This window comes from Tachyglossus aculeatus, chromosome X5, assembly GCF_015852505.1.
Source record: "Tachyglossus aculeatus isolate mTacAcu1 chromosome X5, mTacAcu1.pri, whole genome shotgun sequence".
Lineage (NCBI taxonomy): Eukaryota > Metazoa > Chordata > Mammalia > Monotremata > Tachyglossidae > Tachyglossus > Tachyglossus aculeatus.
In genome coordinates, this window is record NC_052097.1 from 5,641,578 (window position 1) to 5,665,472 (window position 23,895).

At 45.0% G+C, this 23,895-nt stretch overlaps 1 protein-coding gene across 2 annotated transcripts in view; it reads left to right on the forward strand.

Moving 5' to 3' along the window:
• Positions 1 to 23,895, forward strand: part of ARHGAP24 (Rho GTPase activating protein 24) — a 253,226-nt gene that overhangs the window by 121,092 nt on the left and 108,239 nt on the right. The gene's annotated exons all lie outside the window — the stretch shown is intronic.

The window sequence follows — 23,895 nt, forward strand, 5'->3', positions numbered from 1 at the left end:
ACTCATCGGTGTCTCCCGAAAAGGTGCTTCCCGGGCATTTTCCGGGCACGGGGTGCTGTCCTTCAGAGGGGCGGTCCAGGCTGGGGAAGAGTGGCAGAGGAAGGGATGTTTGGTTTTAGATTCTAGTCCTGGCTCCGCCACTTGTCTGCTGTGTGACCTTGGGCAAGCCACTTCTCTGTGCCTCAGGTACCTCATCTGTAAAATGAGTATTAAGACTGTGAGCCTCATGTGGGACAACCTGATTACTTTGTGTCTAACCCAGCGCTTAGAACAGTGCTTGGCACATAGTAAGCACTTAATAAATACCATTATAAAAAAAATTGCGGTGGGACAACTCATTGTGGGCAACGGGAATGTGTCTGTTTACTGTTGTAGCGTACTGTCCTAAGTGCTTAGTACAGTGCTGTGTACAAAGTAAGCACTCAGTAAATACAGTTGAATAAATACAATTGAATGAACACACCAACCCAGAGAAGCAACCAGCCAGTCTTGAAGACCCAACCATGGCTGCGACCGGGCCAGAGTTTAAGAATCGCTTCTCATTCTGACTGATGCTTTGGCGGATCCACCCCAGAGGGTACAGTGAGGATGGCCTAGTTGATAGAGCACGGGCCTGGGAAGGACCTGGTTTCTAATCCCAGCTCTGCCACTTGTCTGTTGTGTGAACTTGGGCATATCACTTCACTTCTCTGGGCCTCAGTTACCACATCAGTAAAATGGGGATTAAGGCTATGAGTCCTATATGGGTTAGGGACTGTGTCCAACTCAATTTCCTTGCTTCTACCCCAGTGCTTAGTACCTTGCCTGGAACAAAGTAAGAGCTTAATAAATACCACAGTTATTATTACTATCCACTGGGTATCGGGGGATGTTGTGATGAGGTTTATATGTGAGGCTTCTGGGGGCCATGCTGCCCAAATGCAAGGGGAGGCAGGGGCAATTCAATCCATCAGTGGCATATATTGAGCACTTACTGTGTGCAGGGCGCTTTACTACATGCTTGGAAGAATACGATAGAACAGAGTTGGTAGACACGTTCCCAACCCATAATGAACTTGCAGTCTAGAGGGGCAGACAGACATTAATATAAATAAATAAATTACGGATATGGACATAAGTGCTGTGGGGCTGAGGAAGAGGGAAATAAAGGGAGCCAATCCAAGTGCTAGTGCAAGTTCAGTACTTGACTGATGGCCTCTAAGCTCCTTGAGGGCAGGAATCATGTCCTTGCTATTGTAAGCTATAATAAGCTATTATAAGCTCATTATAATAGCTCTTCTACACTCCTGAGTACTCAATCCAGTGCTCTGCCCACAGTGAGTGCTCAGTAAATGCCATTGATTGAGGAGGAGGAGAAGGAGCAGGAGTAAGTTCCTTGAGGAAAGGGATTGTGTCTCTCTAACCTATGGTACACTCCCAAATACCCAGTATAGTGTTCTGCACTGTTTAATAAATACCACTGACTGAAGAAAGGGAGAAGGAGGAAGAGGCAGGTCCTTGAGGACAGAGACCGTGTCTACCTACGCTAATGTACTCTCCAGTGCTTAATACAGTGTTCTGCACACAGTACTTGCTCAGAAAATACCACTGAATAAGAAGGGGAAGGAAAAGGAGAACGATGAGGAAAGGAGCAGCCTGGTCTAGTGGAAAGAGCACGAGTCTGGGGGTCAGAGGGTCTGGGTTCTAATTCTGGCTCTGCAAGTTGCCTGCTGTTTGATCTTGGGCAAGTCACTTAACTTCTCTGTGCCTCAGTTTCCTCATCTGTAAAATGGGGAATCAGTGCCTGTCCTCCCTCCTACTTAGACTGCTCACAGTCTATGTGGGACAGGAACTGCGTATGACCAAATTAATTTATATCTATTCCAGCCCTTAGAACAGTGCTTGACACATAGTAAGCACTTCACAAATACCATATTAATAATAATGATGATAAGGAGCAGGAGGAGTAAGCTCCTTGAGACGGGGCGGGCGGGGGGGAATAATGTCTACTTGTTCTTTTGTACTCTTCTAGGTATTTTGTTCAGCGCTCTGCACACTGTAGACTATAAGCTTCTTGAGGGTAGGGAAGTCTACCTACTTCACTGTACTCTTCCAAGCAGTTAGGAGACTGCTCTGCACGCAGGAAGAGCTCAGTAAGACCTCCAAAGTTTAGTGTAGTGCTCAGCACATAGAATGCACTTAAGAAATAACACAGTTATTATTATTTTATTATTGTCATTATTTATCTCTATTCTCTCTCTCTTTTTTCCTCCTTCTCTGTCTAATCTCGCAGTTTTTCTCATCCTGTCTCTTCACTGTACTCTGGTTTGTTTCTGGATGGGTCTCTGTCTTTTCTTCCCTTTTCAGTTTCTTGACCCCCCCAAAAAACTAAGTCCTTGACCTCAGAATGAAAACTTGTCTTGGGTCCCTGCTTTCTACCTTGCAATAGGAAAGCCACAGCGTGGAAGGAATTTGACTTTTTAGCCAATCTCACACACTGAGTGGTGAGTTTCACTGCTCTCAGCACTGTCTTTGAACTCTGAAGAATGACTATATATGGTGATTAAAGTGGGCAAGGAATGTGTCTGTTATATGGGGATTAAGACTCTGAGTTCCACGTGGGACAACCTGATTATCTTTTATCCACCCCAGTGCTTAGAACAGTGCTTGGCACATAGTAAGTGCTTAAGAAGTACCATCATTATTATTGTTGTACTTTCCCAAGCGCTTACTACAGTGCTGTGCACACAATAAGTGCTCAATAATTATGATCAACTTACTGACCAACTCGTAAATGAATCAGATTGGTTAGTTGGATGTTTGCTATTGAGCAGTCTCTCCTATTAGCAGGCTATGATTTTTTAAATGGAAAATTCATCGAGCATTTTTTAAAAGACCTTAAATTGGTCGAGCACTTTTTAATGCTCCCAGAGCATTTTCACATCAGTTATCTCATCCTAGCTTCTCAGCATCTCCATTGGGCAGGAAGAGGCAGGGCTGCATTTCCCAGGATCTCACAGGAGACCAGTAGCAGAGTCAGAACTAGAACTCATTCATACGAGGCGTGAATTCAATACAAATCATCCAAACCATTTCCTCTTGTAGTCGTTTCATGGCAGGGCCCCAACAGACTTTATAAGTAAGGGGACTCTGCACAGATTATTATGCACCGTTTATTCACATCCCCTTGCACAGAACTTATGTATGTATCCAGAGTTTATTTCTATTAATGTCTGTCTCCCCCTCTAGACTGTAAGCTCGCTGTGAGCAGGGAACATGTCTACCAACTCTGTTATATTGTACTGTACCAAGCACTTAGTAGGGTAGTACTCTGCCTGCAGTAGGCACTCAGTAAATATGATTAATTGATTTCTTGATTGATTAATGAAGAAAGGGAAGACGGACTAGGTTAAAATAACTTGTTTCAAGTGGTCCAGTCAGGGAGCTCTTGGCTGAGCTAAAACTCCAGTTTGGATTCCCCTCACAGAAGAGTTCTCTCCCCCTCCATTCAGGCCGCCTTCCCTTCCTTTCTCCATCCCTTCCTCCCTCTGTCCTTCTCTTTCTGTCTCTCTTCCTCTCCTCCCTTCCACTGTCTGTCCCTCCCTCACTCTTTGTTTTTTCTCTCTCCCTCCCTCCCTCCCCTTTTTCTTCTCACTCCCTCACCTCCCCCTCACCCTTCTTTTCCCACTCCCTCTTTCCTGTTCCCACTTCCTCTCTCTGTCTCTTTCCTTCTGCCTCTTTCTCTCTCCCTCACTTATCTCTTCTCTTTCTCCCCATTCTCTCTTTTTCTTCCTCTCTTTCCTCCTTCCTTTCACTCCGTCTCCTCCCACCCCCTCTGTCTCTCACTGGATATGTATGTCCCCTATTGGCCTGTATTTTCCTTTTGTCTCCTGGGAGATTCCCCTAACCGTGACTCTCAGAATGAAGCCTTCCTTTTCTGAATCACTCTTTCCAATCTACTGTCATCATCATCAGTGGTATATACTGAGCACTTCTTTATGGTATTTTGTTAAGCACTTACTATGTGCCAGGCCTGTAAGCACTGGGGTAGATGCAAGCTAATTGTGTCGGAAACGGTTCCTGTCCCACATAGACCTCACGGTCCTAATCCCCACTTTGCAGATGAGGTAACTGAGGCACAGAGAAGTTAAGTGACTTGCCCAAGGTTACACAGTAGACAAGTTGTAGAGCCAGGATTGGAATCTAGGTCCCCTAACTCCCAAGCTCTGCATTTTCCATTAGGCAACACTTAAGCACTTGGGAGAGTAATACAACATAGCTGGCAGGAACATTCCCTGCCTATGGCTCCATATTGCCTCTTATGCCTTTTGTAAAAATGTCTGGACTTCGATTTTACTGTAGTGTCCCTCCTGGTTGGAGCAGTTTCTTGTTATGGTAAATAATACAATGGTCCTGGAATCTATATATTCCTTCATTCAGTCAGTCATTCAGTTGTATTTATTGAGGGATCTCTATGTGCACAGCACTGTACTAAGCACTTGGGAAAATACAATATGACAATAAACAAACACATTCCCTGCCCAAAACGAGCTTACAATCTAGCAGAAACTCTATCCAGTGGCTATTAGTTCATTTATTTCGGTTCCCATTTCCTTTCCATTAAACATCCCCAGTGGGTCATTTTCAACTATGATTATTTCCCTAAAATACTGAAGGACAGAGGGAACTCTTCCCAGGAAAAAGGGTGCAGTGGTGTCATTGTTTTTCCTCTCCCTGCTTCCTCCTCTTTCAGGCCTAATTAGGGAACACAGTGTGGCCTACTGGAAAAAACCACAGAACTGGAAGCCAGGCATCCCTGGGTTCTAATCCCAGCTCTGCCACTTCCCTACTGTGTGACCTTAGCTTCTCTGTGCTTCTGTTCCCTCATCTGCAGAGTGGGGATTCAATACCTGTTCTCCCCACTACTTAGACTGTGACTCCCATGTGGGACCTGATAATCTTGTATTTACCTCAGTGCTTAGTACAGTGCACCAGTATTATTATTATTCTCTGGGCTTCAATTTCTGTGGCGCTGCACTTCAAGTACTTAGCAGTGGTGCTAGGGAGCTTTGGTTGCTTTGAGTACTGCGTATGATATTGTTAATGATGCTGCCCAATTGATCAGTGGAATTTATTGAGCACTTACTGTGCGTAGAACACTGTACTAAGTACGTGGGGAGTGGAATTGGTAGACATGTTCCATGCTCGTTGTGGGCAGGGAAAGTGTCTCCCAACTCTGTTATTTGGTTATATTGTACTCTCCCAAGGGCTTAATATGGTGCTCTGTATACAGTAAGTGCTCAATAAATATGATTGATTGATTGATCAAAGAATCAGATTGGGGAAGAGGCAGCTTACACACTGGAGAAGCAATCAAAATTCCAAAAGGCTTAGCCGAACCAGCAGCGATGAATAATCAGAAAACACAGTAGCTTTAGGCACATACTTTTCAGATAACTGTTATCTCTTATAGTCATTGCTTAAACCCAGGGAAAGCTATCCAAAGCATCTCCTACACTCCCCCCAGAAAAGGTTTGTAGCTCTAAAGAAAACCAGAGGTGTAACTTGAGTTCTTGGCATTTACTTCGATTATGGCCTTGCTCAAGGAACACAGACAACGAATCAAATGTAAATGAAGTCGGATGCACCCGGCACCTCTTAGGATTACTTTCTCTTTAAAATAGACTCTATGAAACCTGAGAAATGAAAATATATCTCTGCCACCCCACGAGGTGCCTATCTCCCTTGGATAGGCCGGAAGATGTCGCCTGTCCGTAGTGCTATGTCCTTTAATCAATGCTGGTAAAAGGACTGAAAAAAATCAGCCAAAGATCTGCCTAATGACTGAGAATCCACCCACACTTTGTACGTTTCTTCAGGTCTTGGAGAAGCAGCATGGCCTAGTGAAGTCAGAAAACATGGGCCTGGGAGTCAGAAGGTCATGGGTTCTCATCCTGCCTCTGCCACTTGTCTGCTGTGTTACCTTGGGCCAGTCACTTCTCCATGCCCCAGTTACCTCAGAAGTAAAATGGGGATTTGGATCATGAGCCCCACATGGGACAGGGACCGTGTCCCACCTGATTTTGTTGTATCCACCCCAGTGTTTAGTACACCACCTGACAGATAGTAAGCGCTTAATAAATACCATAACTATTAAATTAGGTCCTTCTTCATAGGATCCGGCTCCAGAAGGTGGGTGGAAACGGGAGGGGAAAGCTAACTTGTCTCCTGGTTTTTCAAGCGGATCGGGACTATCCTGACCAGATCTTGGTTGGCAGAAAGGTGGTGTTCTTTTCACACTGTCAGGTTCTCTTGTTTGTTGGGTGCTTGGCTTTGGAAGAAGGCTCACTTGTGTAGTCATGGAGACTTTGGGTCCCTGCAGAACTGGGGTGGGTTGAATGAGTCCATCAGTGGGCTTTGGGGAGTCAGTCCATCCCAGGTTTGCTGTGGGTCTGTGGAGACTATTATCTCTTCAGTCCATCTGCCGTTTGTCCCAGGCTCCACAAAACGGCTGCTTCTTTTATCAGGGACACAAAGCAGCATGGGCTAATAGATAGAGCTGGGCCTGAGAGTCAGAGAGCCAGGGTTCTAATCCCGGCTTTGTATCTTGTCTACTGTGTGACCTAGGGCAAGGTACTTCATGTCTCTGTATCTCAGCTCATCAGTAAAATGGGGATTAAGACTGTGAGATATGGACTGTGTCCAACCTGATTAACTCATATCTATCCCAGCACTTAGTACAGTATCTGGAACCTAGTAAGCATTTAGCAAGTACTGTATTTTAAAAAACGTTGCCAGGTACTGACAGTGAACAGCTTGCTTTTAGGTCACTAGTAAGCGCTTAACGGATACTATTTAAAAAATAATAGTTCTTTGAACTGAGAGTTCTTGCCTTTCCAGTGCTGGTGGTGGCATTGATAGTAAAAAATGGGGTAAATACAATATAAGTAGACCAGACAAAACCACTGGGAAGCTCACAGTCTAAAAGGGAGGGAGAACAGGTATTTTATCCCCATTTTACAGATGAGGAAACTGAACCACTGTGAAGTGAAATGATTCACTCAAGGTCCCGTGGGAGGCAAGTGAAGCAGCATGGCTCAGTGGAAAGAGCCCGGGCTTTGGAGTCAGAGGTCATGGGTTCAAATCCCGGCTCTGCCAATTGTCAGCTGTGTGACTTTGGGCAAGTCACTTAACTTCTCTGTGCCTCAGTTACCTCATCTGTAAAATGGGGATTAAGACTGTGAGCCCCATGTGGGACAACCTTGATTACCTTGTATCTCCTCCCCGCCTCCCCAGTGCTTAGAACAGTGCTTGGCACATAGTAAGCGCTTAACAAATACCACCATAATAATAATAGTTATTATTATTATAAATGGCAGAGCCGGGATTAGAACCCCGGTCTCTGGACTCTCAGTCACAGGCTCTGGTCACTTGGCCATGCTCGGATTTTGGGGGGGAAGCTTGATGGGGGATCTGGGGGTTTGGCCTGGTTGGGCCACTAGTATGTTTGTTGCCCCACACCCAATCAGAGCAGGGCCTGTTTCACTCTCTTGGGGGCCTAGGCCCAAGGATGTCAAGCTGGAGCCTGCCCAGCCCAAACTGAACCCCAAACCAAGTAAAGTGTTTGGCACAAAGTAATGCTTAATTATTATCATTATTACTGTATTTATTAAGCGCTTACCATGTGCCAAGCACTGTTCTAAGCAGTGAGGTAGGACACAGGTTGGATACAGAGCCTGTCCCACATGGGGCTGTCAGTCTAATGAAATATAATAAATGTCAGAGATGACAGTCCCTCTCCTTTTAAAGAGATATGTAATTTTTACTCGTTTAAAGTCTGGTTTGGGTCAGGGGGTGGGGCAGACTAGCAGCTCCTCATAGCATCAGATTTGAGGTTCCAAATTTACTGAACCTGAATTCACGAGTCACTCAATTTTTTTATGGTATTTGCTAAATACCACAATGAAAGCAACGCACAACTAGCACAGGGCTTAACACACAGTATGCACTGAGTAAATACCTGTCCTATTATTTCATTATAGAATAGCCACCCATTGCTCCCTAGAACATTTCTTTTTGCGGAGGGCTGCCCTAACATCAGCCAAGCTGAATGCTTGAGGTTTCATACCGTCACACGGTTGAGTTGGTCCTTCTGTGTGAGGCACCCCCAAAGCTGTCTGGATTCCAGTGGCTCCTCTTGTTGTAGTTCTTTACATCCACTACAGCTTCTTACCCTGACTCCTCCTTCCTTCCTCCAAGCAGCGCTCTTCTCCCATTCCCTGTGACGTCTTTACATTACGTAGCGTTCGATGAAAGCAGCCTGGCCTAATGGATAGAGCCCGGGCCTGGGAGTCAGAAGGTCATGGGCCTAATCCTGGCTCTGTCACTTGTCTTCTGGGTGACCTTGGGCAAATCAGTTATTTCTCTGTGCCTAAATTCCCTCATCTGCAAAATGGGGATTAAGACTGTGAGTCCTAAGTGGAACAGGGACTGTGCCCAACCGGACTATCTGGTGTCCTACTCAGCACTTAGAACAATGCCTGGCACATAGTAAGCACTTAACAAATACCATGGTAATATTAATAATAATAATAACAGTAGTAGTTTCAGAGCATTTGGTTGCTGCCATGGCTGCCCCTCTTGCAGATCCCCAAGACCGCACCGCAGACACACACTTCTGCTTGCTGATGGAGCCCTTCCATCCCACCACCATCTTAGTGAAGGGCCATGACTCCATCCTATCGGAACTGGTCCACAGCCCTGCCATCTTTGGGAGGGGTCGTGCTAATGCCCTGAGGGGGTTGCTTACCTCACTTACCGCCAGAAGCAGTGGTCCGCCTCTCCCCACCTGCCCACCCACCCGAACATGAGCCCCCTGGGAGTTTGACACATTAACGGAGCCTCAAACCTGCTTTAGGCTCGTGTAGGCCGAGATGGCCATTTCTCTTCGGTCGAATCATTTCAAGAGATCCATTGCATTGTCAGCTTCTTCAGGTCAAAGATCGTGTGTACTAATTCTTTTGTGCTTGCCCAAGCACTTAGTACAGTAAGTACACAATGAATTCCATTGATTGATGGATTGATCGATCTAAACCAGTCATGTCAGAGTAAGGCTTTTCCTAGACACCGTATCGGAGAAATATCTTCCAGACACAAGCATAAAGACAGCGGGGCGAGCCCAGCCGTCGCTGAAAGGGTCGTTTGGAATATTTACGGTGTCCCGAACGGGCTTGGAAGCTGGAAGGCAGCCCTCATCCCATATGGGAAAAATCTGCCTCGTCGGAGGGGGCTGAGCTCGAAGCTGTGGAAATGGCTTTCTCAAGCACTCCATTCCTCCAGATTTTCCATCACCGCGTGCTCTTTTGTTGCCACTACTGAGAAACCAACAGACAAACACGCGAGGCCAGGGAATTTTGTACGAGCGCATATCCAGCCTATTGTTCCAGATGCACTCAGGGTGGGGGTGGGATCTTGTTCTTCCAGCCCCCGCATTGGGGGCTGGGGAGGAAGAGGTGGAAAAGTCCAACACAACATGGAATTCTGTCCATTTCCCCTTCCGCTTTCATCGTTCCTTCTTTTTAAAAATGATTTAACAGTTGCTCTCTTTTGTCTTAAAAGCAATTTCTTCCCATCAAATTTTCTAGTATGTACTGTGGACCCTAAAGAGATTTTTTTAGATAGTTAGCCATGTGGTCATAGCCTAACCCCAAAATGGTTTCTAAAGAGAATGTTGTGGAGGTCAAGGAGGACAACCATGAGAGTTAGAAAAGCAACACAGTGGATGGAACATGGGCCTGGCAGCCAGAAGGTCATGGGTTCTAATTCTGGCTCCTTCAGTTGTCTGTTGTGTGACCTTGGGCAAGTCACTTAAGTTCTCTGTGCCTCAGTTACGTCATCTGTAAAATGGGGATTGAGACAGTGAGCCCTTCACAGGACAAGGGATGGTGTCCAACCCGATTTGCTTGTATTCACCCCAGCACTTAGTACAGTGCCTGGCATATAGTAAGTACTTTATAAATACCATCGTCATTATTCTGAATATGATTGTCATGGAGACAACCATCACAGCCTTCCTTCAAGTATCATCAGAGATGGAACCCAGGGCTATATGGCTAAGCACATGCAGGCGGTACAAAAATTAGTGCTAATGCTAGTTCGACGCTGAGTCTTCACGTAGAAGCCTGGACAACTCACCAGCTTGGATTGGTTTTCTTCTAAGTGACAGTCCCAGGGATGAGTGTATTTCTCAGAGTATGGTTTGAAGTGATATCAGATCGCATTGCTCCACTCTGCGGAAGGACAGCCACCGATTTGTTCCTTGAACCAAGCTGGGAGCTACTGTGGGGAACTAGTAGTTCAAATGCCCCTGCCATTTTTTAACCAGGCACTGGGGACCATGAGCTGTGCGTGACTTTGGGAGATTCTTCTCTCCATCTTGGGGAAGGAGTGAACATGTCTCATGCCAGTAACATTGGGAGCGGCAGAGAAAAGAAAGCCAAGGAGAGAGCTACCTAATAAACCATATCAGTTAAACCCCTGGTTGAGCCGCCTTATGAAATTTTAAAGGAAAGAATCCCCACAGTAACATGACGTTTTGGTGTGCACTGAAACATTTAGGACCTCTCTCCAGTTTTGTGAGCTTCAGAGAACCGGACCGTTCTCTCATTCGGGCAGACTGTCAGCTTAATGCCGCTGCCGCCAGATTCTGGGGAGCAAAGGCTGATGGGATCAGCAGTGGAATCCCCCGGGGGTCAGAGCGGGTTTGGGTCTTGTGACACCTTGGGGTCACCCTTTATAGCCATCTTGCAGGGGCTTAGTGAAGTCAAAAGATTCTGTTTCCTTGGGAAGTATGCTTTGATTTTGGGATGCGGTGTCTGAAACATTGAGGTCAGGGGGTTACTGAGCCTGCCAAACATAGTTCATGAAAATTTGAAACAAATTAGGCACGGCAACAAACCGCTTCCGCAGCTTCCATAGGACTATTTCCACAGCTTCACAGCAACAGCCCTCGCGTCTTTCTCTTTGGTTACTTGAAAATGCTTTTGTCCTCTCACATACCCCTAATCCCATGTTGACCCCCAAGTTCTTAAAGGTACCCATCCTGTTTTGGGCTTTGCGTTGGCTGGGCTGGTGTTTGCTTCAGGGGCCCTCCGGAGTTCTGAAAATAGGGGACACCCGGTCCCTTGAGTGCTCAAGGACTCCCGAAGAAATGGGCAGCACCCCCAGAATGATTCCCTTGTTGTTTAACTTTTGAGGGCCTTCAAGGCTCCAGGGACAAGGCAGTGTGGCCCAGTGGAAGAAAAAATGTGCCCAGGAATCCAGAGACGCCAATTCTAATCCCAGCTCTGCCACTGGCCTCCTGTGTGACCTTGGGAAAATCACAATTTCTTTGTGTCTGTGTCCTCATCTATAAAATGGGGATAAGATACCCTTCTCTATTTTATATTTTGGATTGTGAGCTCCATGGGGAACAGGTGCTGTATCTGATTTTCTCACCCTTTGCCTAACCCAGCACTTAGCATATACTTAAGTGTTTAATAAATATCATAACTAGGGGCCCATCCCGCCTTCTTGAAGAGTTTATGACTCCTTCATATTGAGTGATTATTGTGTTTGCCCCTCTAGACCGTGAACTCACTGTGAGCAGGGAATGTGTCTACCAACTCTGTTATATTGTATTCTCCCAAGTGCTTAATTCAGTGCTCCGTACACAGTAAAAACTCAATAAATATTATTGATTGATTGCAGAACAATGTACAGTGGGAAAGTACGGTAGCATACATAGACACAAGAGCACGGGCCAGGGAGTCCGAAGGACCTGGGTTCTAGTCTCGCTCCACCACTTGTCGGTGGTGTGACCTTGAGCAAATCACTTAATTACTCTGTGTTTCAGTTAGCTCCTCTGTAAAATGGGGATAAAAATTGAGAGCCCTATTTGGGACATGGTCTGTCCAAACTCATTAATTTGTATCTGCCCAGCATTTAGTACAGTGCCTGGCACATTGTAATTGTATAACAAGTACTATAAAAAACACAACCTGTACAATCTGGTTTACAATAATAATAATTATTATGGTATTCTTTAAGTGCTTACTAGATGTCAAACCCTGTTTTAAGCTCCGGGATAGATACAGGTTAAAGTGACCAGGCAGTCCCTGTCTCATATGGGGTTCACAGTCTAAGTAAGAGGGAGAACAGGTATTGAATGCCCACTTTACAGTTGAGGAAACTGAATCACAGTGAAGTGACTTGCCCAAGGTCACACAGCAGACAAGAGGTGAGCTGGGTCTTCTGACTCCCAGGCCTGGGCTCTTTCCACTAAGTTTCACTGCTTCTGATGGTCCAAGTCAGTCAATCAGTGTTCTTTATTGGTCACTTTCTGAGTGCCAAACGCTGTACTAAACATTTGGGAGAATGCAACAGAAACAAGACACACATTCGCTTTTGTCAAGAAGTTTACAGTCCGATGGGGGAGACAGACAAGAAATATTTACAAATAGTGGGATCTGGAGGAACAAATATGCTGCGGTGTGCCAGGATGGAATGCCAGAATATATCACTGAAAGTACAATCGAATAGCAATCAATCAGTGGTATTTATTGAGTGCTTGTTATGTGCAGAGCCCTGTACTAACCTCTTGGGAGAGTTTAATACAACAGAGTTAGCAGTTTCGTTCCCTACCCATAATGAGTTTGCAGTCTAAATTATACACACAAATGAGTAAGTGCAGAAGTGGGTTTTCATCGGGGGGGAGACCCCATTATTTTATGAAATAGAGGAACAGTGTGGCCTAGTGGATAGAGCATGGGCCTGGGAGTCAGAAGGACTTGGGTTCTCATCCCAGCTCTTCCACTTGTCTGCTGTGGGACCTTGGGCAACTCACTTCACTTATGCTGTCTCAGTTCCCTCATCTGTAATTTGGGGATTAAGACTGTGAGTCCCATGTGGAACAGGGATTATGTCCAACCTAATGAGCTCGTATCTACCCCAGTACTTAATACAGTGCCTGACACATAGTAAGTGCTTAACACATACCTTAAGAAGAAGAAGGGCTCTGGATACTGAGCCATTAAATTGCCGGTTTGCGAGATAATTTGAGGAGAGGAGATGGTGTGCATTAGCCTCCCGTCCTGTTACATTTTGTCTTCTCCAACTCCATCGTTCGTCGCTGAAGCCCTCCAAATGGAGGTTGAATGCTTTTGCTCACATTTCCACTGGGTCTCTCTTGACTGGTCATTTCCTCCCCCTTCCCTCCCTTTAATCCTTTTGTGATGGTTCAGTGAACCAACTTCAGTGGCAGAGTCCAGCTGGAAGCTAGACAGCTTGTCACTGAAGCTAATCGCCCGGTCAGAGATAATAAAGCGACAGTTATTCCACAGCCCCATCCAGATTGCTGTTATCTGCTTCAGTTTGGGCCTGATGACGTGATTGTTTGCCCTGCATTTACTCTTGTCTGGGTAGGACCCATTGGAGATCATCCCAACCAGGCAGCCTTAGGCTGCTTCTGGAGCGAATTCAGGGACACGTTTAGGCCAGTGACCACAGTGGGGTTGGAAGGTGGCGGGCGTTGATAATGATAGTGGTATATCTCTAGCTCTAACTATGTGCCAAGCACTGTACTAAGCACAGGGGAAGATGTCCTGATTTGCTCAATTAGAAGGACCTGGCTTCTAATCTCAGCTCCACCACTTGTCTTTAGGGTGACCTTGGGTAAGTCACTTTGCTTTTCTGTGCCTCAGTTCCCTCATCTGTAAAATGGGGAGTAAGACTGTGAGCCCAGTGTGGGACGGGACTGTGTCCAACCTGATTATCTTGTATCTAACAGTGCTTAGAACAGTGCCTGACACGTAGTAAGTGCTTAGCAAATGCCATAAAATAAAACAAAACTCCTAGCTCTGCCACTTGTCAGCAGTGAAATCTTGGGCAAGTCACTTCATGTCTATGGGTTTCAGTTACCTCATCTGTAAAAAGGAGAATGAGACTATGAACCCTTTGTGGGACAGGGACTGTGTCCAACTTGATTAGCTTGGATCTACCCCAGCGTTTAGCACAGTTCCTGGCATATAGTAAGCTCTTAACAAATACTATTGAAAAAAAGAGGTCCTGGGGCCTACCCACAGACTCCAGGGCCAGTGCCCAGCCCAGCCCAGCATGAACCCTGCATATCCAGCATTCCACTTTTTTAAAACATGGTTCTGGTAATATGTGAGTCTCAGGTCTAGATTGTTGATGATGGACATTTCTGGCTGCCACTGACCCTTCTTAAGAATTCATAACTGATAGATACTACACACCTTTCATCTTTGAGGCATATGGCAGATTCAGCTACAGACCGTGCAGGCATGACAAGAAAATGCCGTCTCTGAATTCACGCTTCCTCCCCAATCCCTTTCCTTCATGTCCCTTATTCCGAGTCTCGGTTATTCATTCATTCATTCATTCATTCAGTCATATTTATTGAGCACTTACTGTGTGCAGAGCACTGTACTAAGCACTTGGGAAGTACAAGTTGGCAACATATGGAGACGGTCCCTACCCAACAACGGGCTCACAGTCTAGAAGGGGGAGACAGGCAACAAAACAAAACATATTAACAAAATAAAATAAATAGAATAGTAAATATGTACAAGTAAAATAGAGTAATAAGTCTGTACAAACATATATACAGGTGCTGTGGGGAGGGGAAGGAGGTAGGACGGTGGGGAGGGGAGGTTATGTGGTTCCCCTAATCTTATTCCTGCATGTCATTTATTCCAAGTCTCGGTTACGCTGTTCCCCTAATCTTATTCCTTCATGTCATTTATTCCAAGTCTCTGTTACACTGTTCCCCTAATCTTATTCCTCCATGTCATTTATCTTGGCTCCACATGGCAAAGGACAGTGACATGTCTGATCGCAGTTGCGTTCCCAGAGAAAGCTGAAACCTAATGGTAATTATTAATAATTATGGTACTTGTTAACAGCGCTTACTCTGTGCCAAGCACTGTTCTAAGCACTGGGGTAGATACAAGTTAATCAGGTTGGACACAGTCCCTGTCCCACCTAGGGCTAACACTCTTAATCCCCATTTTACAGAAATATGCAAACCCAAGGGGCCCTAATCCTACAATTGCAGATTTGTCCAAGTCCCAAGGGAACTCTGTGCTTGGATGCAACTGTTCTCTCGATAGTTGTTTTCATTCTCATTTTTTAAAATGATATTTGTTAAGCTGCTTACTGTGTGCCAGGCACTCTAGTAAGTGCTGGGGTTGATACAACCTAATCAGGTTGGACACAGTCCCTTCCCCACATGGGGCTCACGGTCTTAATCCAGCAAGGCTTACTGGAAAGAGCATAGGCTTGGGAGTCAGAGGTCGTGGATTCTAATACCGGCTCCGCCACTTGTCAGCTGTGTGACTTTGGGTAATTCAGTTAACTTCTCTGTGCCTGTTACCTCATCTGTAAAATGGGTATTGAGACTGTGAGCCCCACGTGGGAAAACCTGATTACCTAGTATCTACCCCAGCGCTTAGAGCAGTGCTTGGCATATACTAAGTGCTTAACAAATACCATCGTTATTAATCCCCATTTTACAGATGAGGTAACAGCCACAGAGAAATGAAGTGACTTGCCCAAAGTCACCCAGCAGACAAGTGGTGGAGCCAAGGTTAGAATATTGCCTCCTGGATGGGCCCTGCCAGGATGGTTGAAATCAGTTTTATGGTAACCAAGAGACAGGAACTTTCAAGGTTTCATCGCACACTAGCAAAGGCCACTTGGGGACTGGGCGAGAGAGTGTGGATGGCTGTGTGGCCCATCACTGCTGCTGCAAAACCAACTCAAACATGTGTTCTTCTGATGCTCCGTCAACCACTGGTGTCTGACCAATGCTCACCCAAATGGCAAGGGACCCAAGATGGTGTCCTGATAAATGTTTTAGAACACAGAATTCAAGTGCATAAGGAATGCTGTGCGCCACTCACATCCAGGGATTCAATATCACAAGCAGCAGCATTGTCTTCCAACCAAAGGAGAAGCAGCATGATGTAGTGGATAGAGCATGGACCTAGGATTCAGAAGGAACTGGGTTCAAATCCTGGCTCTGCCACATGTCTGCTGTGTGAACTTGGGCAAGGCACTTCACTTCTCTAGGGCTCAGTTCCTTCATCTATAAAATGGGTTTGAGACTGTGAGCCCCTTGTGGAACATGGACTGGGTTCAACCTAATTGGCTTTTATCTACCCCAGTGCTTAGTATAATGCCCAGCACATAGCACTTAACAAATACAAAAAAAAAAGGAAAGGACAACTCTTTTATCATTGTTACTATTGATATAACAGAGCAGATTTTCTTTCCTGTCATTTCTCTACAATGAACAGTGTAAGAGGAATAATGGTAACAGCAACAAACATAGGCCGATCTGGAAAGAGAGTAATAGATTGTGAATAAGATTCCACACAGAGATCCAAATAGAACCGGTTCAAGTACAAATAGCCCTTGCTATATTCAAGTTTCTCTTCAACATATGAATCTTGTTTGTTTTATCCCACAAGTTGCCATGGATGGAGTGATTAAGCATAGCATAGCAGCTTAAATGCACTGTATTCAAGGAACACATATGGTTCCCTTAAATCCCATCAGCCCAAAGGAGGCCCCATTTGGATGTGATGTGCGTTGCTCAAATCCATCATTGGCAGCTCTCTCCCACTTAAGAGTATGTCCTTCACCCAGTCTCAGAGTCAGGAGGCTGTGACCTCAGCAATTTCCCATGAAGGCTCAGTCAGGGAGTCAAGGAGATTTAGCCCACGCCTGTGAGAAATTATTTCCCCATTGAATGCCACAGCAAAACAGTTTTTGGAGGTATCAGAGAAACAGACCCAAGAATTGTGGATGATCTGTACAAAACACACCCCTTCTCTGGAAAAGCCTTTAACAATAGGTTCTGACTGCTTTGGGGAGTCTCTGAAGAGTGTGAGGGAAACAAACAGGATTCCTTGAAAGCATTGTTTCTCATACTTGCTGAATCAATGGTATTTACTGAGCTCTTACTGTATGCAGAGCACTGTACTGAGTGCTTGGGAGAGAAGCAGTGTGGCTTAGTGGGAAGAGCTCAGACCTGGGAGTGAGGTCATGGGTTCTAATCCTGTCTCTGCCCCATATCAGCTGCATGACTTTCGACTAGTCACTTAACTTCTCTGTGCCTCAGTTACCTCATCTGTAAAATGGGGATTAAGACTGTGAGCCCCATGTGGGACAAGCTAATTACCATGTATCTACCCGAGCACTTAGAACAGTGCTTGGCACATAGTAAGCGCTTAACAAATGCCATAATAATAATAATAATTATTATTATTATTACAATGCAATAGAGTTGGTAGACACATTCCCTGCCCAATCAATTAGTGGTATTTATTGAATGCTTACCATATGCATAACATTTTACTAAGTATTTGGAAGAGTACAGTACAAGAGAGTTGGTGGACACAGTTCCTGCCCACAGAGAACTTCCAGTCTAGAGGGGGAGACAGACTGGAATACATATATATGAATACATAAATTATGGATATGAACAGAAGCGCTGTGGGGCTGAGGATGGGGTGCATATCAAGAAACTTCCAGCCTAGAGGAATTCTGGAATCAAGTAATTGTTGTAAGGTGTAGATGAAGGCTTCTTCCCCTAACACCAAGACCACTCTGAAGACATCTAGGGTCTTTTGTGGCTTCTGTTCCTGCAGTTGCCTTTCCTTATTTAGACAGCTGTCCCTGAGTTTAATGATCTTCCACTGGGCTTCTTTTCAAATGTCTGTTTTCCTGTAGTACAATTTGACCTAGGGATATTGATTCTCATATGCAGGTGTCCAAAGCCACACAGAGAAAGAGAAGTGGAGAGAAAGGGAGAAAGACTGACTTGAATCCATGTGTATTCTAAAGTTAGGAGAACTAAAAGGCTAAGAGCCTCTCTGTTTTCAGTGGGAGAAGGCAAAGCCGAGAGATTTGATGAGGGTCACGGAGATTTTGGAAGGACTCTTGGGGAGAAAAATTGGTCTCAGCTCTTTGCCACTGTGTTTGTAAAGTTTCTCTTCATGCCACCCTCAACACTTGTGGATATCTGTTTAGTCAGTTGTGCATTGAAGGGGTTTTTTTTTATTACTTGTAAATAGCTTTATGATGGTTTCCCCTCAGTTAAAGTGTAAGCTCCTTCTGGACAGAAACCTTTCCATTTATTTGTTGGGTACTTCCCATAATGAACTATACCCAGGGGGCATTCAATAAGTGTTATTTCTCCTTCCACTACTAGTACTACTACTACTACTACTACTACTACTACAATTAGGCACTCTCTAGATAAATTAAATCCTCCAAACTGTCCTTGGACTTGAAGGGCATCGAAACACTGAGGGTGATTTATTAAATTGTTACAATTGTATGGAACAAACCCCAAAGCATTTATGTACTGATCTGTAAATGATTTATTTTGTATTAATATCTGCTTCCCTTTCTAGACTGTAAGCTCATTGTGACAGGGAACTTGTCTACCAACTCAGTTGTATTGTTCTCTCCCAGGAGCTTGGTATGGTGTTTTGTGCCCAGTAAACATTCAGTGAATACCCGTGATTGATTTAGTGATTGGGGTTGGACAGTGTTAGATTAGTAAATTCATCCTATTTGGGAAACATGCTCATCATAATGGAGATGGGATTTTCTTAGGCATGGTGACACCTGGAGATTTGTAAATTACTGTATATACTAACAATGATAATGCTATTTGTTAAGCGCTTACTATGTGCCAAGCACTGTTCTAAGTACTGGGGTAGATACAAGGTAATAAATAATGATGGTATTTGTTAAGCACTTTCTATGTGTCAAGCACTTTTCTAAGCACTGAAAGACAACTGGCCTGTACAGAGATCAAACCCACAACCTTGGCGTTATTAGCACCATGCTCTAACCAAGAGGTTGTCCCACATGGGGCTCAAAGTCTTAATCCCCATTTTACAGAAGAGGTAACTGAGGAACAAAGAAGTAAAGTGACGCGCTCAAAGTCACATAGTTGTTAAGTGGTGGAGCCAGGATTAAAACACATGTCCTCTGACTCGCAAGCCCATACTCTTTCCACTAAGCCACGTTGCTTCTATATCTGCTCATCCCATTAGGTTGTAGATTGCTTAAGGGTAGGGATCATTTCCCCTGTCTCATCCTCAAGGGGCTTTCGGTCTACATAGGAGGGAGAACAGGTATTGGAATCCCCATTTTGCAGTTGAGGAAACTGAAGCATAAAATGAAGCGACTTGCCCAAGGTCACACGGCAGGCAAGTGCCAGAGCTGGAATTAGGAACCCAGGTCCTCTGTTGCCCAGGCCCTTGCTTTACCCACTAGTCTCCATTTGTCATTTCCATGCTTCTCCATTTGTAGCCACAGCCTGTATTCCCTGACTCCAGGGCCCTTGCTGCCTCTTTAACCAACAGTTTATGACCATTTTCCTGGGTGTCTGTGCATTGCCTGCCCCTACCCTCTGCCCCAGCGCCCGTAGAGAAAGTGGTTTCCAATAAAAAGCAAAAGCCGTGACTCTCCATATGTTAATTCTGGAATATCCCTGATGGCTCCAAGGCATTTGGATTGCGTGTCAACATCTAATTCTCTCCATTAACTCCAGAATGCTGTGGTATATTCCAGCAGGCAAGCCTCTCAGGCCCAGTGTTGTAGGATGGAGGGTAACCATGGGAGGGCTGGTTTTCTCAGACAATTGTCTTTTAAGTGTTGTGTTCCAAGGAAATCTTTTTCTTCAGCCCTGAGATACCCAAGGACCCAGCATCATCATGCCCGTGGCTCAGTGAAAAGAGCACGGGCTTTGAAGCCAGAGGTCATGGGTTCAAACCCAGGCTCCGCCAATTGTCAGCAGTCAGTCACTTCACTTCTCTGTGCTAGTTATCTCATCTGTAAAATGGGGATTAAGACTGTGAGCCCCCAAGGGACAACCTGATCACCTTGTAACCTCCCCAGCGCTTATAACAGTGCTTTGCACATAGTAAGCGCTTAATAAGTGCCATCATTATTATGCCAGGAGGTTTTCCCCATCCACATTACTTTCTCTTTGCAGGTGTGGGTTATATCTACATAGCCATGAATCACCTTGGTTTAGTGGATACAGCACGGGCCTGGGAGTCAAAATGACCTGGGTTCTAATCCCTGCTAAACCACTTGTCTGCCGTGAGAACTTGGGCAGGTCACTTCACTTCTCTGGGCCTCCATTCCCTCACCTGTAAAATGGGGATAAGAGTGTGAGCCCCACGTGGGACAGGGACTGTGTCCGACCTTATTAACTTGTATCCACCCCAGTGCTTAGAACAGTGCTTGGCACATAGTAAGTGCTTAACAGGTACCATAATTATTATTATTATTTATATATCCATCCTCTAGACTGTAAGCTCATTGTGAGCAGGGAACGTATTTACCGCCTCTGTTGTGTTGTACTTTCCCAAGCTCTCAGTACAGTGTACTGCCCACAGTAAGCATTCAGTCAATACCACTGATCATTGCAGGAAGAAAGGCAGGGAGGGAGAAGAGGCCAGAAAGGGAATTTCCAAGTGAACTTTTGGGAACTGTTGGGCTGTTCTGAAGAAGCAAGCACACAAAGGTGGCTCTACGATTCCAGACTGGGTTAAACATACTTGAGCTTTTTTTGCCTCTTTTTACCTTCCTCTGGCTCAGCCAGGACCCATATTTCAGCTGCAATAATGGTGGTTAAGCCCCTTTCTGGGGTTTCCTGGTGAAAATTGTAATATTTGTTAAGCACTTCCTATGTGCCAGACACTGTACTAAGTGCTGGGGTGGTTACAAGCAAATTAAGTGGGACACATTCCCTGTCCCACTGTCTTAATCCCCATTTTACAGATGAGGGAACTGAAGCCCAGAGAAGTGAAGTGACTTGCCCATGGCCAGCCAGCGGGCAAGTGGCAGAGCTGGAATTAGAACCCAGGTCCTCCTGACTCCCAGGCTTGTGCTCTGTCCTTTAGGCTACGCTGCTTCCTCATCTCATCATGAGAAGCAGCGTGGCTCAGTGAAAAGAGCATAGGCTTTGGAGTCAGAGATCATGGGTTCAAACCCCAGCGCCTCCAATTGTCAGCTGTGTGACTTTGGACAAGTCACCTCACTTCTCTGGGCCTCAGTGACCTCATCTGTAAAATGGGGCTTAAGACTTTGAGCCCCCCGTGGGACAACCAGATCACCTTGTAACCTCCCCAGCGCTTAGAACAGTGCTTTGAACATAGTAAGTGCTTGATAAATGCTATTATTATTATTATTATTACTATCTCAGGAGAAGAGTGGTCAATCATCTGGTATATACCAGATGGTTGGATTTTCAACTGTTAGTAGTAATAGTATTTATTAAATATTTACTGTATGCAGAACACTGTTCTAAACTCTGGGAGAAAATACCCAGTTGTGAATTAGACACAGTTCCTGGTCTGCTTGGTTTGAGATGGCACTGGATGCTTCTGTGTATGAAATTTTCATTTTCTGCTCTCATCCTCCTCCCAACCCCTTGACCGTTGCTAAGGAGTGCAAAGAACATGGGCCCAGGACTCAGAGGCCCTGGGTTCTAATCCTTGCTCTGCCAATTTCTTGCTGTGTGAACTTGGGCAAGCCATTTCAGTTTTCTGTCTCAGCTCTCCTTTACTCTCTCCTGCTTAGACTATGAGCCTCAACTAGGACAGGGATTGTGTCCAACCTGATATCACTGGTATCTACCTCAGCGCTTAGAACAGCACTTGACACCTAGGAAGTGCTTAATAAATATATAAGCAAGAGCCCCATGGCTCCCAGGGTTTTACAGGGACTAGAAGGGGGATGTAACAGCTCATTGTAATAGGCTGCACACCTAGAGTGACACCGTTCAATGATATTTAGACTGAGGGACAGGGACTGTGTCCACCTGGATTATCCCCCTTCTGACCCCAGTGCTTAGTACAGTGTTTAGCAAATAGTATGTGCTTAACAAACACTATTATTATAATCATTATAGTTATTCTAGAATTCCATTTTCATCAGCGTGTTTCATCATCACCTGAAGGCATCAAGAGAGCTGTTGGCCTTAGACAAAAAAGGCAAATTTTTTCACTCAATCTTAAGCAGCATTGACATTCTATGGATCTTGCTGCAAGTTATCACTCCCTTCCATTTCAGCCTCACCGTTAAAAACAGCATCTTCTCCCCTGTTCCTTCTTCCCTCTCTAGCCTGTTTTGTCCAGTAACTTTCCTTTCAAGTTCCTTTTGCTTCCTTCAGCCGTTGGTGTTCCCATGATGCCCTTTTTTGGTTCGATCTGAATCCCTCAGCTGGTTCGTTCCACTGTGTTCCTCTCCGACTCTCTGCTTGCCTCAGGCTGGCAAGTTTTTTGCTGTTGACTGAGAACTCTGGACTGTAATACCGCCCCTAGCAATAATATGCATTTTTAACACTTTTTCAAACTTTTCAAACTTTTTAAATGAAAAGGGCAATAGCAATCATAATAATTATAATAATAATTGTTGTATTTTTTAAGCACTCACTTTGGGCCGAGCACTGTGCTAAGTGGGGTAGATACGGGATAATGAGATCAGATACAGTCCCTGTCTCACCTAGGGCTCATAGTCTTAATCCCCATTTTACAGATGAGGTAACCGAGGCACAGAAAAGTTAAGTGACTTGCCCAAAGTCACAGAGCAGGGAAATGGTGGAGTTGGGATTAGAACCCACATCCTCTGAGACCCAAGCCTGTGCTCTTGCCACTAGGCCATGCTGCTTCTCGTAGATTGTGAGCTCTATGTGGAACAGGGGTGGTGTCTTATCTGGTTATCATATATCAACCCCAGTGCTTGGCACAGAACAAGGGCTCAATAATTAGAGTGGCAGGGGCTGGAAACAACAGATAATGGAGTGAAATCGTACTGTAGTTTTCATCTTCCTCCTCGGGATCTCAGATGATAGGCCATGATTTAGAACTCATGGCTTTCTGTCTCCTCGGGTATTTACTCACCTTAAACTGTGCACTCTCCTGAGCGCTTAGTACAGTGCTCTGCACACATTAAGTGCTCAATAAATATCATTGATAGATTGATTTCCTGCCTTTCTGCTAAATGGTGAACTCCTTGAGAGTTTGTATCTAGTCACTCTCGAACTATACTCTCCCAAGCACTTAGTAAAGTACTCTGCACACAGTGAGCACTCAATAAATGCTAATGGTTGATCACTTTCTTTTGAGAGCTCAAGTCCCTCAATCTGTCCTCTCATCTAGACCTAGATCGTAAACTTGTTTTGGGCAGGGAACACATCTGCTAATTTTGTTTTATTGTACTCTCCCAAGAGCTTAGTAAAATGCTCTGCACATAGTTAAGCACTCGATCAATAACACTGATGGCTAATTTCTTTCAGGAGTTTAAATCCCTCAGTCTGCTCCCCCTCTAGACTGTAAGCTCCTTATGGGCAGAAAATGTGTCTGTTAATTTTGTTGTATTGTACTCTCTCAAGTGCTTAGTACAGAGCTCTACGCACAGTAAACGTTCAATCAAAACCATTTATTGATTGATCATTTGTTGATCACCTGGTGGCAATGATGTGAGCAACCCCCCCCAACACACACACACACACACACACACACACACACACACTCTCTCTCTCTCTCTCTCTCTCTCTCTCTCTCTGTGTCTCTCCCTCTCTCTCTGTCTGTCAGAGAAATACAATGCCCTACAACTCCAGTAAATAACAGCCTCTGAGAATTTAAAGAAAATCTTTATGTGCTTCAGTTGTGCAGATGGTTTAATCCTCAGGAAGATCAAGAAGGAAATCGATAGATAACTTTAATGCAAAAATCCATTGGCCTCAGCTTTTTGAAATGGGCTGATTTAACCCTGTTAATACCACACCCGGGTGGGTTTTCCCAGAGATGCTCTGTCCAGATT